Source organism: Lissotriton helveticus, chromosome 4_1 (genome assembly GCF_964261635.1).
Source record: "Lissotriton helveticus chromosome 4_1, aLisHel1.1, whole genome shotgun sequence".
NCBI classification, from domain to species: domain Eukaryota; kingdom Metazoa; phylum Chordata; class Amphibia; order Caudata; family Salamandridae; genus Lissotriton; species Lissotriton helveticus.
Window position 1 is genome coordinate 1239156827 of NC_136063.1, and position 18822 is coordinate 1239175648.

Sequence of the window (18822 nt, forward strand, 5' to 3'; positions counted from 1 at the left end):
TGTCATTCTGCCATACAGGGTCCAACAACTTGCAAGTACCCTTGGCACCATGAATATAGCACGTTACCTTGCATGCTATTACATCGGGTTCCCTTACAACGCGGTTGTTACAAAAACCGCTTTGTTAGAACACAATACCTTTACAGGGCAAGTCATTAGATCGACTTGCTCTAGGGAGCGTGCTGGACTTAGGTATAGTAAAATTCACTATTCCAACTCCAGCTTGCTCAACAGTAGGGAAGGTGTTTGGACAGTAAATTATACTATTCCTTATGTTAGAGCGCCCCTTACAGCAAGTCGATCTAATGACTTGCGTTGTAAAGGCATTGCGTTCTAACAATGCAGTCATTGTAATGACTGCATTGTAATGGAAATGCAATGTAATGACTGCATTGTAAATGCTGTCTCCCTATGGGCTGGACCATGGGCCATTGTAACCACAGGGAGAACATATGCATCAGGCAACATCCATCTTTGCATCCCCAACTTATCAATCCAACATCCTTCATCATGCAATTGTGCTGTACTTTCCTGCCACACTGCTAATTCTTTTATTGTGACTTCACTTTGTATATTTCACATTCTAAAGACTGTCTTCAAACATAATAACTTCAGGGACCCACATAGTGGAACCTGCTGAAAACATTCTTTTCATTTTTGTCCAGACCCTTAGCTGTCTGATCAGCACAAGCATTTCCCCTACCTTCATCATCAGTAACCTTCTTGTGGGTGCTGCATTTGGGAATTTCTCAGGGAGTGTCAAAGCAGACAAAAGCCTCAATATGAGGTGCCAATGCTGAATCCTGGTCCCATGAAAATTAAGGAACCCCCTCCCTGCCCCTAGTTACCCAAAATGATGGGCTAGCCCGGAGGCATACTGGCTGTCAGTATAAATATTGACAACCAGTCCCTCGCTTAATTCACATGCCTCGAATAAAGGCAGCTAACTCAGCAGCTTGGGCTGACTGATAGGGACTCGGGATGTCTCTACCACTGCGGGCAATGTGGTAATAGCATTAGCTGCAGTTGTGGTGCCATCTGGTTAGGACAGAAAACGCACAACCAGCCATCTCATGGATGTACAACACAAATGGTTTACTGAAATTAGTTGTGCTGAGTGCTGGAGTCGAACAAAGCTCATTTTTCAGTTGTTCAAAAGAATGCTGACATTCACACAGTAACAGCAAAGGCTCATGCACTTGCTTCGTTGTTAGTGCGAACAAAGGTTTGATTAGTAAGGGGTAGTTAGGTATCAACTGTCGACAGTAGAAAGTGATACCTATAAAAGCAAGCACATCTTTTTGAGTCTGTGGTAGGGGAATTTTAACAATAGTACTGACATGTTCAGGGGTCAACCTCCTACCCTCCTTCGACAGTAGGTGACCTAAATAGGTGATCTACTGTCGACAATGCTAAAATTTAGAAAGGGAAACCTTAGGTCAATTTTTAGCTAAACGTAGCAACATAATTAACAGTACTGTCTTTACAACTTTGTTCTGTATCAGAAGCAATAAGGAGATTGTCAACATACTGCACCAATACATTACTTGCGGGAAGTGACAAGGAATCCAACTGACCTTTCAATGCCGGACTATAAATGCTCAGACTCTCTGTATAGCCCTGAGGAGCTCAACAGAATCTAAAGCTCCTACAAGCGAGGGTGAACCCAAACAGATATCTACTATCTGGATAGATAGGAATACTGAAGAAGGCATGTTAAAATCAACAACAGAAAAAACTTTAGCAGTGGATAGAATCATTGTTAAAAGTGTAGTGATATCTGGAACTACTGGAAACTGAGGAACCACTATTTTATTAACTATGCGTAAATCAATCACAAAGCGATAAACATCTTCATGTTTATATCTTGAGGGTGTATTGTATTGTATTGTAAGGGGAACTTGTAAAGCGCGCTGACACCGTGGGTTTCCTGGCGCTGGCAAACTACTGAGGGGCTAGGAGGGTTTTAACCGGATTGAGGAAAAAGCCAAGTTTTTAGGGATTTACGGAAAAGGGTGAGGGAGTTGGAGGTTTTGAGAGAGAGGGGGAAGGAATTCCAAAGTTTGGGGGCCAGAAATGCAAATCTCCGGCCTCCGGATCTGCAGAGTTTGACTGGGGGAATGAGTAAGAGGTGCAGATGAGAGGATCTCAGGTTCCGCGAGGGACTGTAGGACCTGATGAGGGATTTCAGAAAAGCAGGACAGGAACCAGATAAAGATTTAAAGGTGAGGCAGCCGATCTTAAAGGCTGCCCTCGAGATAACCGGGAGCCAGTGCAGTTTTAGAAGGAGGGGTTTGGCGGATTGCCATTTCGGAATCCGACAGGCAAATATCGCCGCTTGATTTTGAACGAATTGTAGTCTGGAAAGAGATGTTTTGGGCAGACCATGATAGATAGCATTCGAAAAATCTAAGCGGGAGAGGACAAGGGCCATGATTACTTGCAGGAGGGCTTCAGGAGTGAGGAGATAAGCCACCTTCCTGATCCTGCGCAGCTGGAACATACAGGAGGAGACAACTGCCCCCACCTGGTGCCCAAGGGAGAGACCGAAGTCGATAGTGACCCCTAGGCTTTTTACCGAGGCCACAGGGGTGGGGGGGGGGCCGAGTTCTACCGGCCAAAAGTGGGGACCCCAGTAAGTAGAGCTCTTGCCAGGGAGAAGAAGCTCCGTCTTTCCGGGATTCAGTTTGAGCTGGTTTTGGCTCATCCACAATAAAATGTGGGACATAACTACCTGAAAGTTGGGAATAGCAGAGGGGGAATCGAGAGGAAAGATGAGTTGCAGGTCGTCCGCGTAATTGAAGACGGTGACGTACCACTGCCTCAAGGAAAAGAGAAGGGGTCGAAGATAAAGATTGAAAAGAAGGGGGGATAGGGAGGAGCCCTGAGGGACCCCACAGGGCAAGTGCTCCCAAGGAGCTCTAAAAGTGCCCAGGCTGAGGGTCTGAGACCTCCCGGTCAGGAAGGATTTGACCCATGCCAGCGCCAGGCCCTGGATGCCAGCTTGCTCGACACGGTGGAGAAGGATGTTGTGGTCCACCGTGTCGAAAGCAGCCGACAGATCTAATAAAACCAAGGCCTGGGGGGTACCCTTGTCAGCACCGTCTCTCAGGGCATCCAACACGGCCAAGATGACAGTCTCCGTAGAGTGGCCGGGTCTAAAGCCGGCCTGATTGGTCTCAAGAAAGTTGGAGCTCTCGATGAACTGTGAGAGACAGGTGGTGACATGGGCTTCCAAGATTTTAGAGAAGAAAGGCAAGAGAGAGATGGGACGGTAATTCGCCGGGGCGGCAGGATCAGCCCCAGGCTTCTTCAACAGAGGCACCAGCACGGCCTCCTTGAAGGAGCGGGGTACCGTACCGGACGACAGAGAAGAATTCAGTAGGGGAAGGATACAGTCGGGTAGAGAGTGACAGATGTTTCGTAATATGGTGGGGGGGCAACAGTCGTCTGGGGATCCAGATTTAACACGGTTGGCCAGTGTGGGGTGGCGGTAGTCACTCCTCCACCTGCGCTCGAATCGGCGGAGTTCTAACTGCAGGGTCTTAAGGTGAGGGGTAAACCATTTGTGGGGGTGACAGTGTCGGGATCGGGGAAACTTAGTTAAAGGGGCAAAAATATCGCTGGCTGTAGTGAGCCAGTCAGAAACATGTCCCTGAAGCTCGTCGGTGCTTGAGTCGATGGGGAACAGGGGGCGGGTGAGAGAAAGATGAGATAAAAGTTTAGAGGAGACGGCGGCTCTCCACTTGGGTGCAGTGCCGCCCTCCTGCAGTGGGGTCCTGATCTGGCCGACGGCCGAGAAAGTGGTGTCAATTAAGAAATGGTCGGACCACACACATGGTGTTATAAGTGGGCAGGAGGACTTGACCCCGTGAACCCAGATGTGGTCGAGGATATGGCCACCGCTGTGAGTGGCAGACCTGACTAGTTGTATGAAGTCCAGGCTCGAGAGGGCCTCGAACAGTTCGGTGGCATGGGGGCCGGCATCCTTGTTCTGGAACCAATAATTAAAGTCCCCAACAATGATAGTGCGGAGGGAGGAGGTAGCAAGGTTAGTTAACTGTTCAGTGAAGGAGGAGGGGAAGGAAGGCATGGAGTGGGGGGGACGGTAGAGTACCATAAGGGTGACTGCGCCTACCTCGGTCCCAAGACGGAGGACCAGATTATCCACATCGGGGAGGGTCAAATTGGCAGAGGCGATGATCTTAAGATTCTTACGTATTACCGCTGCCACCCCTCCACCGGAGCGGCCTCCAGGGCGGTTGATGTTCAACAGAAAATAGTCTGGGGGTAGTGCAGCGAGGATGTCGGGGAGGGAGTCGTCGGTGAGCCAGGTCTCAGATAGTAAAAGGACGTCTGGCCTCTCTGTCATTAAAAGATGGAAAATATCGGCTTGATGCCTGACCATGGAGCGAGTGTTAAGGTATAATACCCGGAGCTGCGACTCGGCAGGGGGAAGAGAAGTGGATGATGACGGCGGCCCCAGATGGGGGGGAGAGTCACCTGGAATCCCCAATGAGGAGATCCTGGTCCAGGTCTCAGGGGGTAGAGGGCAGGCAAAGGTTTGTAGACTCATAAGGGTAGAGCGGGAATAAGAGATGGCAGTGGCAGCGTCCCTGGCCCCTGGGCCCGTCCGGCCGCGGACGGGCGCAGACGGGCTTAACTCTGGCGCAACTCCGGCGCGTCTACAGCGCGCCCGCTGCGCTCGTCCGCTGCGCTGACGCATGGGGGACGTTTAAATAGGCTAGTGACGAGGGAGGTGGGAGGAGTCAGCAGGGCGGGAGAGGAAGGGTGTTTTTAAAAATAGGTAGCGTCCACCGCTCGTGATCAGCGGGACGAGTAAGCTATGGAGCTGCTATTAATCAGCAGAAGAGGTATTTAAAAAGAGATTTCAGCGCCCAGCGCGCGCGAGCCCTCTGCCACAGGGCTGCTCGTCTGCGCTGAGGAAAAAGTGGGCGGAGCCTAAATAGGCTAGTGACGAGGGAGGTGGGAGGAGTCAGCAGGGCGGGAGAGGAAGGGTGTTTTTAAAAATAGGTAGCGTCCACCGCTCGTGATCAGCGGGACGAGGAAGCTATGGAGCTGCTATTAATCAGCAGAAGAGGTATTTAAAAAGAGATTTCAGCGCCCAGCGCGCGCGAGCCCTCTGCCACAGGGGTGTCCTTTTGAGAATCGGGATAATGGGACTATTACAAACATTTGCAGAAGTCTCCTCAACTACTCCTTTTTCTTTTAAATCTTGAATAATTTGCAAAAGGGCCTATTCTCCCGCCTGACGTATTTTGTACTGAGGAATATGAGGCAAAACAACATTATCTTTAATCTGAATCGAAACAGGCGGTATATGCAGCAGTCAAATATCTATATCACAGGTCACCCATAAAGTGGATAGGACGTCAGCAAATTCAATTTAATTAATTAATAAAACGAATTTGGTAGCGCGCCTTGCATCGCAAAATGCGATGCAGTGCGCGCTACGAAATTTGTTTTATTAATTAAATTGTTTACTTACCTGCAATCATCCATATGCCGTTTTTTAGCACCCTCCACCCCGCCCCTCCCCCTCCCCGCCTCCCTGCCCCACCGTAACTCCCTCCACGGGCCGCGGCTGTGCTACAGCTTTCTGAGTCAGTGTCTCCATCTTTCCTTTTGTACGTCTTTTTCCATTTTCAAGCATCTCCGCCTAGCTGCCTTTTGCTACGTCCTGAGAGAATCAAACATAGATCATCTACTTCGTCTTTTGAACAACTGTTCCTGTAAATACCCAATCGTTTGTCGATTGAAAGCACTCGTCAACAGCCACTGCAGCCTGGCATTGTCCCTCGTATATTTATGCCATTATATACTAAACATAATAGGGCCAAGACCATGCTTCACAAAATATAAAAATTAGGAGTGTCTTTTGGAGGCGCCGGCTGAACTTCTTCCAATTCAGCATCTGCAGAACACCAGCGACAGCACAAAGAAACCAATATACTGACACCAGACATTCTCAAAAGAAAACAAGTACACTATTTCTGCCTGGCAGAAAATTTGCAAATGCTTTTCACCCAAAGACGGTTCTCAGACCGTACCAAATTCAAACCAAAATGGTACCATATTCACAAAGAACCAAAACAAACTCACTTGATATGTGCAGGTCAGACTAACTAATTCTCCACCAGACCAAACGTTCAGATCCAAGGGTTTCACCATTCAGGACTCCAGTAGGGACAGAAGGGGCAGCTGTGAGGATCAGAAACGCTTTGTGCAGGGATCCCTGGTCCGTCAGTCCAACCCAATGATTGCCTCAACCTCCCCCCGGTCCTCGGAAAGAGATGAGTCACTTATCCAAAGGAGTCCGTATTCGGGCACCAACTGAAGGAAGTGACCCGATCAGGGTCACCGGGTCACTCTCGACCACCTCTCAGCCTTCCACACCAACTGAAGAGTCGGTCAAACAGTAGAGAATGAAAACCATTATCTGTTTATTCAAAGTACAATCAGACAGAGCCCGGCCTGCCCAGTCTCTAAGAAGTGCTGAAGAGGGACTAATGGGACTAAAGTCGACAAGCATAGAGATATATTTAGTACATTTCAGAACTTGGCTAGAACATGCCCATAGTAGAAGTTTTCAGGCAGGTACTGTAAAGCAATGAAAACTAGAGAAAAAACAATCTCAGTACTCATATCTTACAAAGTTGCTGAGTCCAAGGCCACTGCCGGTGGGCCCGTCTTTAGACAAGTGCTTTAATGCTTTAATTTCTTCTACACCAATGTCTGTCACAACAGAATTAGGACTACCTTCCCAAACAAATATGTCTTTTAAGAAATCAATGAAGGAGGTAGTGTTTATGCTATTCACAAACCCAGCAGTAACCCAGTGTTAATGGTAGTAAACCAGGAGAAATACAAATTTGTAGTGTATTCCATGTACTTTAATGGAGCCCACAAAGTCTAACCCTACTTTGTCCCATGGCGTATAAAGTACTTCAATGATTGAAAGTGAAGTGTTGCAAAATATTTTGGTCTTATCGCTCATTCCACAAGCAAGACTATCTCCATCTTTAATTTCTAGTGGCATGTCCATGTGTGCAAACCAATATTCAGCTCTGATTTTACTTTTAGTCATGTTTCCATCTTGGTATCCTTAATGGGCTATAGCTACAATTTGTTCTTTTATGTTTTCCTGAGGTTTGATTTTGTTCACCATTAGTGGACAATTCATTCCTTACATTCCAATATGGCTGTAATTAAGTCTTTGCATCTCTCTAGCCAACCTTAAAAGATTTTTCTTTAATAGACAAGATGGAGTTTTGTCAATTTTCCAGTTATTTTCCCATTCTTCTTTTCATATGGCAGGAATATGAATAGTTAGTATAGTTTCCTCTGATGTTCAGCAGCTGGCAGTTTGGACAAACAATCATCTATGCGATTTTTGACTCCTGGTGTATACTTCATTTTAAAATGTTACACTTCTGATCCTAATACCCATTTAGATATTCAAGGAGTAGTGTTTTATATGCCTTTAGTGGATAGTACTGGAATCAATGGTTTATGATCAGTCCTTTTTCCACCGTGGAGTAATTTAGTTTGGCTCCTTTATGTGCTCTGTTTGTGAAAGCTACTATGTTTTCGGTCCCATCTGTCATTTGAGGTAATGTGGCACCAAGATCTTTATTATAGGCATTTGTAGTTAAAATGGGTTTGCAATTCACATCGAACTTTCCACTGCTGGGTATCAATGTGAATAGAGTCTTTAACTATGATGAAGGCATCTGTATCTGTAGTGTTCCATTCAATGTGGCATCGTTCTTGAGCAGTAATCGTAGAGGATGAACAATGTGAGAAGTTTTTTTAACAAGCCTGAACATGCATTCAGCTAATCCTTAAAGGATTCTAATTCTTCTTTGCTAGATGGTGAAGGGGAATTGCTTACAGAGTCAATTAGGTTAAAATTGTGCTCTTTTTTGTTAAAGATGTTTTATGGAATTAAATTGTAAAACATTACACAGTAAAATGACATACATATGCTCAAGCATTATGTGAGAATATTATAGGAAACAGTGAAAATATTATAGCTAAAAGGGATCAACAATTAAGAAAAAATAACAAGAGAAAATATAATGCTTAGAGTTGAAAGAAGAATACTGATACAAAACTGTTGCATTTTCTAAAATTTTTAAGAACAAAGTTGAAAGAAGAATAGAGAGAGACAAGAGAAAATAATGAGGAAAAAAAGGAAGAAAAGGTTAAAATAACAGAATTAGAAATCATCTATTGTTACTAAAATAACCAAAACGAGATAGTGGCTACTCATGCGAGTCCAAAAAGGTGCTCACATGTCTAGCAGGGGTAATAGTTCTGGATAAATATGACATTATAGGAAGCCAGAACTATCTCATTTATTCATTAGTGCTATTGAGGTAGCAAGTGCTCTGTCTAACCTGTGATGATGACATTAAGTTCCACCAGGCAATGGCGGTAATGTTTGAAGTGCCTTTCCAATTGGATGTGATAATTGGTAAAGCCAGGGCTATCATTAAGTCAATAAACTTCCCAATTACGTTGCAAGATTGCCATAGAGGGAAGACACTACCCAAAGACAGATATATGATGTTAAATGGTTAATCTGTGGACAGAATGTCAATAAGCTTATCCCAAATTAACAACCAAAAGCTCCAAACTTGGGGACATTTAACAACATATGCAAGAACTCATAGTTTTCTTGGTTACATGACCAACATTTAGGGGCCTATTACGATGGCGGGCGGACTTTTCATACCTGGAAATGAAACCGACTGCCATAGGTGCGGCGGTCCCGCCATGGAAACTAGGATGCCACCGTGACCGTGGCGGTGGCTTCCTGCATACATTGCATTGTGGTGGGCGGTGCTGTAAGCAGCACCCGCCACGTTGCAATTTATGCATGTCATGCATTTGAATGCACAACGTGCCAGGCACCGCGCAGTGCCTGCCACATTGTGCTCGCAAATGGAGCGGGGTACCATGGGTACCCACCATGTGCACCCCCGAGGGCCCACAACAGGCCCCCCGAAAGCAAACTCTGACTGGCTTTCCATGGCAGGGTCTCTGCCATGGAAAGCCCTGCTCCGCCGCTACCCATCCTAACCGCCACCATATTGAAGCCCTTTTCCGCCCAGTCACCCGTCCGACTGGTGGAAAACCCCACCACCATTGTAATTTGGCTTGGGAGAAAGGGTAGGCGGGTGGTGGAAAATGGCAGGGGGATCGCCACCACCAAATGGGCGGTGGAAATCTGCCCACCATCCAAATAGACCCCTTAGTGTTGTTGATTAGATGAAACTTATATAAATGAGTGGGAGTGTAATATAGTCTATTACAAAAATAAAATAGAGTATGGGTGGTGGCAGCAGAGCGAGAAGTAGAGTGTATATTGGCCCATATATTTTCCCAAGTGTGTTGAGAGAATTCTTGATTGAAGTCCAATTCCCAAAATATTTACATTTTTGATTTGGGTCTACCCTTAGGCGGGAGACATAAATGTTTGTATGTATACAAAGCTTTCACCTTTGAGGAAAAATCAATGGAAGGAAAGGGAGACAATGGGAGACTTGATGAAGAGGAAGATTAGATTGAGAATAAAGCTGAAGAATGGTGGGCCAAATAATGTTAAAATGAACTGCATAAAAGAATGAAATATCGTACTTGAGTTGGATGTCACTACATTCTAACACAGAATCACCGAAAATATTATGGCTAAATACTAATATTCCTTTATCTGTCCTTTCCTTCCAATACAGAGCCCAATTATTGGATTTAATGTGTTTGTTGCACCATATTGGGGTTTGTAAAAGAAATTCTTGCAGAGAAATAGACTTAAGTAGAAGAGGTGTGACAACCAAGAGAGAGTGTGTACGTAGGGATGAAAGGACATTTCTAGGATCTGGGGATATATAGTCCATTTCTGTAAGTGAAAAAGGAGCACTACAAGTGTTTTCCAGTTGGCTCCAGACCGTACATTTATATAGCGAAGGAACTGAAAGAGAGGTCAAATTCTGCCTTAGAGAAAAAGCGAAGTGGTATCGGCTCATAACAGAGAAATTGACCCCTCCATTATTCGTAGCCTGTTGAAGCAGAAAAAGAGATATTCTTGATTGGTGTTTGTTCCATTAAAAAGATAAAAGTAAACTATTACAAGACTTGAAAAGTAAAGGGGAGTTTGACTGGAAGCATGGACAAATAAAAATTAGTCATCGGTAACATCATCTTTTTAATTGTAGCTAGTCTCCGCCACCAAGGTAAGAAAAGAGGGGACCAGACTAGTGACATAATAGAATTTTAAAATATTACTTGTTCTAACTTTTTTTTGAATGGTTTCTTTACTGTTATTAGAATATAGAATGCCTAAACATTTGAAGTGTTTAAAATAATGTCCATGTAAAACCAGTGTCCTTAAACATATCAGGGAGACAATATTTATTTAATGGCAGCACCTCTGACATATCTATTCTGAGTTTACATCTGGATACCAGGGAATATTCATTTAATATTTGAAAGAAAGCGGGAAGCGTATTTAGTGGGTTAGAGACATATATTAATACATCATCTACATAAGCAGTGATATTAAATTCCAAATGCCTGTAATTGAATCTAGAGAAGGCAGATGATCTACGTATTTTCTCTAGGAAAGGTTCCAGAGAATGAATAAAAAGGAGATCGGAAAGAGGCTAGCCCTGTCTGGTGCCTAGGAAAAGAGCAAAATATGACGATTGTATGCCATCAGCATAGATTGAAGTGGAAGGCTGAGAATATAGTAGATAAATATATCTAAGAACATGTGGACTGATACCGAGCCATTTTAATTAGGGCTCCCGGTTTTATGGTATTTATATTTTGTCACATCCGTCTGTATTTATCCATATTTATTTTTTGCTAATTTTACCTGTATTTACCAATATTTATTTTAGGTGTTTTGAAAAAATGAAGCTGAAATGTGTATATTTCTGCATTTCTTTATCCGGTTAATGTACACTCATGCCTGAACGCCTGACAATTTTCAAAGATATATATACACACTCAGATGATAAAATATGCACTTATAAGAAAACATGCACATTTTAGTATCATGGTTGCGCAAATCTACTGTTGTTTAAGGCTCTTCACTAAAATTCCTTTATTTTTGTAATCCCCTTGCCTGTTAATCCGCACAGGTTTTGGCCTGGCAGTCATGATTGACAGCATTCAGAATCACTCAAAACCAATCCCATTTCCGTTTTTATCCACATTTAAAAATAACTACAGACAGGAGAAGAAATGGTTTTATGTCTGTATTTAGCTGTAAAAATCCGTAAAAATGGAAAACAGGGAGCCTTAATTTTAATGCACCAAACATAAAATCTCACTTAAAATGATCAAAGTCTTTCTCAGCGCCCACAGTTATGGCTGCACAAGGTATTTCGGACCATATAGATTATATTAAGGAAGGTTCTTGAGTTATCTAAAATAAGACGACTTTCACAAATCCTGATAGATGGATGTCCATTAAATCTGGAATAACCTGTTTAATGCGTAATGCTAGGGCCTTTGCAAGAAATTTGCAATCCATGTTATTAAGACAAATTGACCTGTAATTCCCACACATAAGTCTTTATCCTTCTTAGGAAGCAAGCAAAGCATCGCCTGTGAAAAGGTTCCTTTGTTTCTGAGCAACAAAATAAGAAATCAAAAGAAGTAGTTCTGGAAGTATGAAATGTGCAAAATTTGCAAAATGTGAGTAACATTGAACAGACAACCCTGCCCCTTTATTGACTGCTTGTGGATGGGACTACCACCACTTAGTAACAACTATGCACACTAAACATCATGCAATATGGAGTAATACATTGAGGTAGTTATGAATTTAAAGACATTCACAACCATATACAACCCTTCTACATAACATGCCGGCATCGATATGGCTTATTCACCATCATTCACAATGGTGTCATACCCAGCTACTGGCAACCACCCTAGTCGCAGGCCAAACTGATTATGGGCATGGGAAAGGTCACATCATCATTCAGTACAATGGAACACAAAAGTCAACTGGCTACAGATCCGCATTCACAGTTACAACTGGCAACACAACATATCCTCAATAAAGTTCACTACCAAGATGGCTGCCTCACTTAGCATTCTAGCATTGTCATGCTGGGACGCCAGAATGCTAGCTTACTTACACTCAGGTCTCAGAAACACAAACACGGGGACCGGAGCAAGGATAGGATCCCAGCTAGTTGCCGCGCCACCCTACATGAGTATGCCTGCTAACCAGCAACAAGGGCACGCCGAATGGCAACGTTTTAACACTGCCAGTAAGATAAAAACAATGTGCACTCACGCCTACACACTCGGCGTTTCTGCTTCTTCTCTCCACAGGGTACGAGCAACAAAGTGCTCTGCTGGAATACCCCCGTCACCTCCGACCTCAAATACAGGGGTGAGTGGGTTTCCTAACAGTCCAACATGGACCATGCTAAAATAGCACTAATAACACTCCCCCATGGAATCATTAGAAATTAAGATTGAAAGTAAATGCTCTTTACTGTGATGCATGGCTTATGTTTGGGTCTCATTTTTATGTGTGAACTTGCACAAAGCACAAACTATGGGTGAGATAGTAACCCCCTTTTCTGCACCTGGGTTGTCCACACATATATGGTAACTACTCTGTATATCACCTACTATATATATGTTGTATTGTCCTTGTCCGTCCATTGGCACGATTTGGCAGTGATATTGACTCTGTTACTTGGAAGTACCTATGGCTTCCCAATGAGTTTTCACCATGGAACAAGCAATTCACTCCGTGATTTTAAATATCGAGCACGTTTATGCCTCATACGGGAACCCACTACAGAAAGATGGATCCACATTATTCATTGATTTTGTCAATCAGATAACATGATATGTTGTCCACTACATGCATCCATGATCAGGTCGTTCCTCCATAAGTACTTTCAACAGCACGCTGAGGCCCTTCACGAGGGATTAGTTTATCCATCACCTTTCCCTCTCACTAGGAGGCTGTTAGACCCATATGGGCTAACCTAACACCACGATGACTACTTCTCCCTTTTTAATAATTTTTCATGTGTACTACTCTCTTTTCAGGTCTCAATACTCCAGGCCAATCGACCTGGTGCCAAACAGCAACTCTGGTTACATTACAATGCCAAGAACCAGCATTGGGGTAGTGTAGGAGTTGAGATTGCCTTCTCCTACATATCACGGTCCTGATGAATTGCCACTAGACCCGTTAGGGGCTCACTTAGGCAAGAAACATGTTGACCCCATGCACCATACAGACCCTATTGGATAATTAACTCCAGGCAGGACTCACAGTTTTTAGTTAGGTGAGTGCACCCCAAGATTATAATTATTGACAAGGGCAGCAGCAGACTTATTTTAATTTACACAACACACTCACAACACTACCCTGTCCACATACCCTCACATACCCAACAACTTTATCAAAAAAAGATCTTCGATGAAGTGCCCCTTCGCAGGTGCCCGTCAGGCATTGCAACACCGGTATGACGAGGAGCAGGTCCAATGATGAAACATAACATCCTCCGGAGTGTGTGAGGGCACCTCATAACAGCTCTGAACACTCCCACACACCTAGGAACTGCACATCGGTGTATTAGTCACATCCATAACAATTAGCAGAGAAAAACTGAGCTTTAATGGGCAAAGAACAAGCCATTATAAATATAAAGGCAGGCTGAAAGATCTTCAAAATGGCGGCAATAATCCTGACAGGATTGAAGCAGCAAATAAAACTCCCAAAGATTGTCGCATTTAAACAATTAAAAGCTCGCCCGGCTGCTCCCTGTCATTTCCGATGACTTATTTATGCTGCAGTAATGCAAATACGAGCCAAAACCGTCTGACAAAATGTCAATAATTCCTCGGCTTCAATGGAGGAAATCAGTGGGCGGCCATCTTGTATGCTGTCGGTGTGCACTCCTTCATTGTGCTCTTTTTTAAATGATCAAAACGTCATCTTGGAAGCACATGATACCATGACTGTCTTTTAAGATTTGCTTCATCATCCTTCGAAACGCAGCTGCTGCAGAGGCTAATCCAAAAGGCCTTCTGCTGTAACGCTAGGCTCCAAATTGGGTGGTAAAAGATATGAGTGATTTGGAATCTGGATTGAGTGCTACCTGGTGGTACACAGATGAGAGATCTAGTACAGTGAAGTATTTGGTATCTCTTATGAGACTTAACATGTTAGTTATTTTCGGAAGGGTGTTTCACGTCCACCAAAATGCTGGAGTAAAATTTCGTCAAATCCACACAGAAATGTATTTCTTTGGAATTGTTTTTAGTGGCTATAACATTTAGAGCTAACCACTGTTTATCCCCCAGATTAAATCAGGAGTTTCCAGTACATAATCTTTTGGTGCTAATTTCTCTTGAAATGTTTTCTTATCCTTCGGTGTATATGGTGAGCATGAGTCACCATAAACATTGAAATTTACGTCATCAAGAGCAATCTGACAAGTGGGATATTTTACATTTTCATTATTTACTTTGGAATTCACTTGGAAAACTATAATATTGTCTACTTCATCCTCATTAACCTGAGTTCTAATAACATCTATTTATTTGTAATGTCTTAGGCCAACAAGTTAGTGATACCACACTTGTAACATTTAAGCTTGTCAGGTCTGTTAGGTTTCATTTTCGACTGTAGTTGTATGTTTTACTTGGGTCCACTATTTTATTGATGGCATTTGAATGATTGAAATTTTCTGACAGGACTTTCATCTCTCTCATTCACATAGAGGTGTGCTCTATGCCCTTATCAATATCTATGGCTTCTTGTAAGTTGGGGTTCATTATTAGGACTTCCTTTGCATTTTGGGATTGTTGGTACACGTTACTAATTGATCCCATGTCAACGAATTGACCAACAATCAGAATTCATAGGTGGAGGATAGTCATCTAAGTACAGCAATGTAATATGTCACGCTTTCATGTTTCTCGTGTACCCATCAAAGAAATTATGGCTTTCCAACACCATATTAATTTTTTCCTTGAAATATTTTTCTGGTTTCTTTAGAGTAATTTGATACACATCTTTTGGGATTTTTCCACTTTCTTCAACCGTGTATGTAGGAGGATCTTCACATATGTCTTCTGATGCCACATTCTGATATTAATTAACAAAACATGTTGTTTTCTTACCAGACTGAATTTTTCCCATCCGTTGGCAATCAAAAATGTTTCAACCAATTTGATCTATCTTTTCCTGGGTAATTCTGATTCCCTCACTTTATTGAGAAAAGGAGGAGATTTGCTCATGCTAGCTGCCGCCATATTTGGAAAGGATAGAATGATCAGAAATAGTAGTATAATAAAGCAAACTTCCTACAGGATTTGTTTGATTGTGGCATTTATATATAACTAGGCTATTCATATTAGCATGTATTTAAATGCAATAGCTCATAATGCATTATGTATCCTAGGCAATGCACTAATGTACTAAGTTCATAGCAGATAATAAGCAGTGATATACTGAAAATCACTGTATAAATAGAGTAAAACGTGCCTGTATATATATTTTCAAGAATTTGTGCCATATTTATCCGTCTGTCTGTCAAGAAAGAGGTTGGTGGTGCAGCGGTGGAGATATCAGATGACAAGTGTGTAGTGAAGAGACAGGTGGCACCTACAAAAAAAATGCGTCACCCCTGCAAAAGACCTACTTTGCAGGACATCCGGCAGCACTCCTCAGCCAAAGGTGCATCCCCATCATGACTTTTCAACTGACAGAAATAGCTGAAGGGACACTAGCGGCATAATGAAGAAGAGGTTCTGTAGAGTAAATTGTGGATGGTCTACTGAGGCAAGCACAAGTGAAGTGAAGAGGAAATGTTTAGCGGTGCTTCGGCAGACTTCAAGCAGTGACACTCTAGCGTCCCCTGAGAAAACAAGAGCGACGTGCTGAAGCACAGTTGACTGATGCAAGTGGCGCACAGAATAACAGTTCAACAGTGATGCGGCAGTCTTCTGATAATGATTTTCTTCAGTGTACTGTGGAAAAGGTAAGATGGCATGGCAGCAGTTTACATGGAAGTGATTCAAACAGAGGTGCGATGGTGGTGGAAACAACTGTTCACAATGAACAATAAATCAAAGCGCTGCTAGACCTCATACGTCTGTGTACAAGGTGTGGAGTCCATTGTATGACAGAATCTTGTCACCTCCTGCACTAGCAACGTAGTCCCAGTGTCGTCCTCACAGCATCTCACCCTCCACACCGGAAATGAAGTCCCAGTCACCACAAAACTGGAATTCTCCTCCCAGTGTCTGTCTTCTGAACAGGTCATGCAGCCATTGACTACAACTGATGATATAACAACGATATAGCGACTGCCTAGAAGGTGCAAGATATAGGCAATGGAATTGCAGTCTCTAATGACTTCAACAGATGAATAATACATACAGATCGACTGCCCAGAAAGAGAATCGAGAACATTCCTGCGACTGCACTGGAGAAAAGTCAGGAAAGATACTCTGCACTCAGGAATTGTACGGTGAGAGTGTCAAAAGGTGTGAAGACACTTTGCTTCCCCCTGTACAGCATCCCATCTTCGTCGCCAGTGAAGAAAGTGACAAACCAAAAATGTCATGTTGCTTTATTTAGTAGAAAGGATAACTGTATTCAGTCTCACCATGCAGGGCAAATTTGACAGACCACCAACATTGTAAACCAACTCCAATGGGAACAATACAATGAGAAAGGAAGCTGGGGTTAATGGGAAAAGAGCAAAAACAGAATGGCAGGGTAGAGGAATATAAAGAAAAATGAGAAGGTAGGAAACCACAACAGGAATGTTAACCTCCCTACTGCCAAATAGATAATAGTCGCAGTGCCAGACCGAGGGAGAATGACAGCACAGAAACAGTGAGCCACAAATTAATTACTGTGCTACGTTTCCATGTTGTTGTATCTACAATGCATGTTCCCACTCCTAGGTTAAGTGCTTGATCAAAAATCATACACTTTCTGGAAAATCATTTTGTCTTCCTGTTCCTCAAACTACAAATTTGTACAACGTAATAAAGTGAGAATTGACATAAATAGCATACAGCTATAAAAACAGTGGTACATCTTGAACTGCCCCAAAGAAATGTAGAAACCACCTCAATTGTTCTCATGTTTGTGATCTGATGTCAAGTGGAAACTACACACCATAGAGATCTGCGCAGTGCAAATGCTATTTGAGGTGCTACTTCAAAGCACTTTCTAGCCTCTTGCAGATGGGATCTTACCGAGAAACAAAGCCATAAATAAAATACCTTAACATGCTGTTGAGATGTTGCTCAATTCTGCCTACAAAGATATTAACAATATATCAATGACTGAAAACAACTATGTTGTGGATACCATAGAATAGCCGACTTCATATCCAATTGTGAACTTTAAAAAAAATGAATTTCATTCCCATGATGATATGACTCAATGAGAGGGTTTGACTTGCTAAATACTAAAATAACAAGAGGACCCTTTCGAAAAAATACTCTTAACAGATGTGTGACACAAGTTAGGGGAACTTTAGCACAGAAAGACTACATCCCCCAGACTGCACCAGTGTGTAAAGGGAAACTCCAGAAAAGGGTTAAATGCACCCTAGCCACATGGAGAGGTACGGCAAGTCGAATTTAAATGATAATTGGTTTTAACAAACCTGTTTTATCCTATAGTTGGAAATGTTTCTTTTTTGCAAGTAAATGAGAAAACAGTGCAGACTATTAGCTTTTCCATTCCCTTTTGAACATTTAGGTAAATATCCGTTCATTAGACTTTGTCTAAATGAAGCTTAAAACTAAAGCCTCTAGGCTAACGTAAAAATCATCTTAATTGACTGCACCAGACAGCCTCCCAGGTAGACAAATTGAATTAATCATAACATTTTAAAAATGCATTACCAGCAATGCCAAATGGAAAACGGAAAACTGCTGTTACAGTTCAAGGAGTACATTTAATACAGATTCTGTTTTAATGTTTGCTTCTTCAGTCCGCAAAATCTTCACCCATCAATAGTCTTCAACTCCATAGCCCTCCTTAATTGAAGTTTGAAAGCATGAAGAAACAAAAGCATATTTTTATCCATTACCGTTCTGTAAATTGGACGCAGAAAGTTCTTGTGTAGACTGGTTTATAATAAAATCACGTCCAGCAGCATAAATGTCAACATAATCAATTGTATAATCTTCTGCCCGGCTGCCAGGAAAAAAAACATGCTTTTAAAACATTATTTACCGATGCAGGGTTTTAATTACCCTCAGAGGAGGCCAGGGAACTTAGAAATGGTTATGTGTACATGTTACACGAGTCTTTAAGTAGGACAAAGATCTTTAATGTACATATTCGCCTAAGAAGGTTTTTTCGAGCTAGGTCAAATGTTGACAAACTATTCACATCGCTAAGAACATCATACACAACTAAAGCCCCTTTGTTTGAAACAGACATCTTTTTATTTTTTATTACAGGGTTGTAAATTGTGCTTGCCTTGAGCATTGGTGGCAGGATTTTACAAAGAGCCTGATTGATCTAGGGTAGAGGACAGTGTTGTTTTCCTGTGCTTGTCAACTTAGTGTAAGGAACTGTACAGTCAAATGCATTTGCCTCAATATAAGTAATGGCGGAGCTACTACAAAGTTAAGAAAACTATAGCCCTAAAAATATAAGCAGATTTCTGTGAGTAATCCTACGTTTCCCTTGGTGCTTAGCAATAGCAGCAAGGACATCCTAAGAGAAAAGGCACGTAGTACATGAATACAGGAACAGTCAGACCTAAAAAA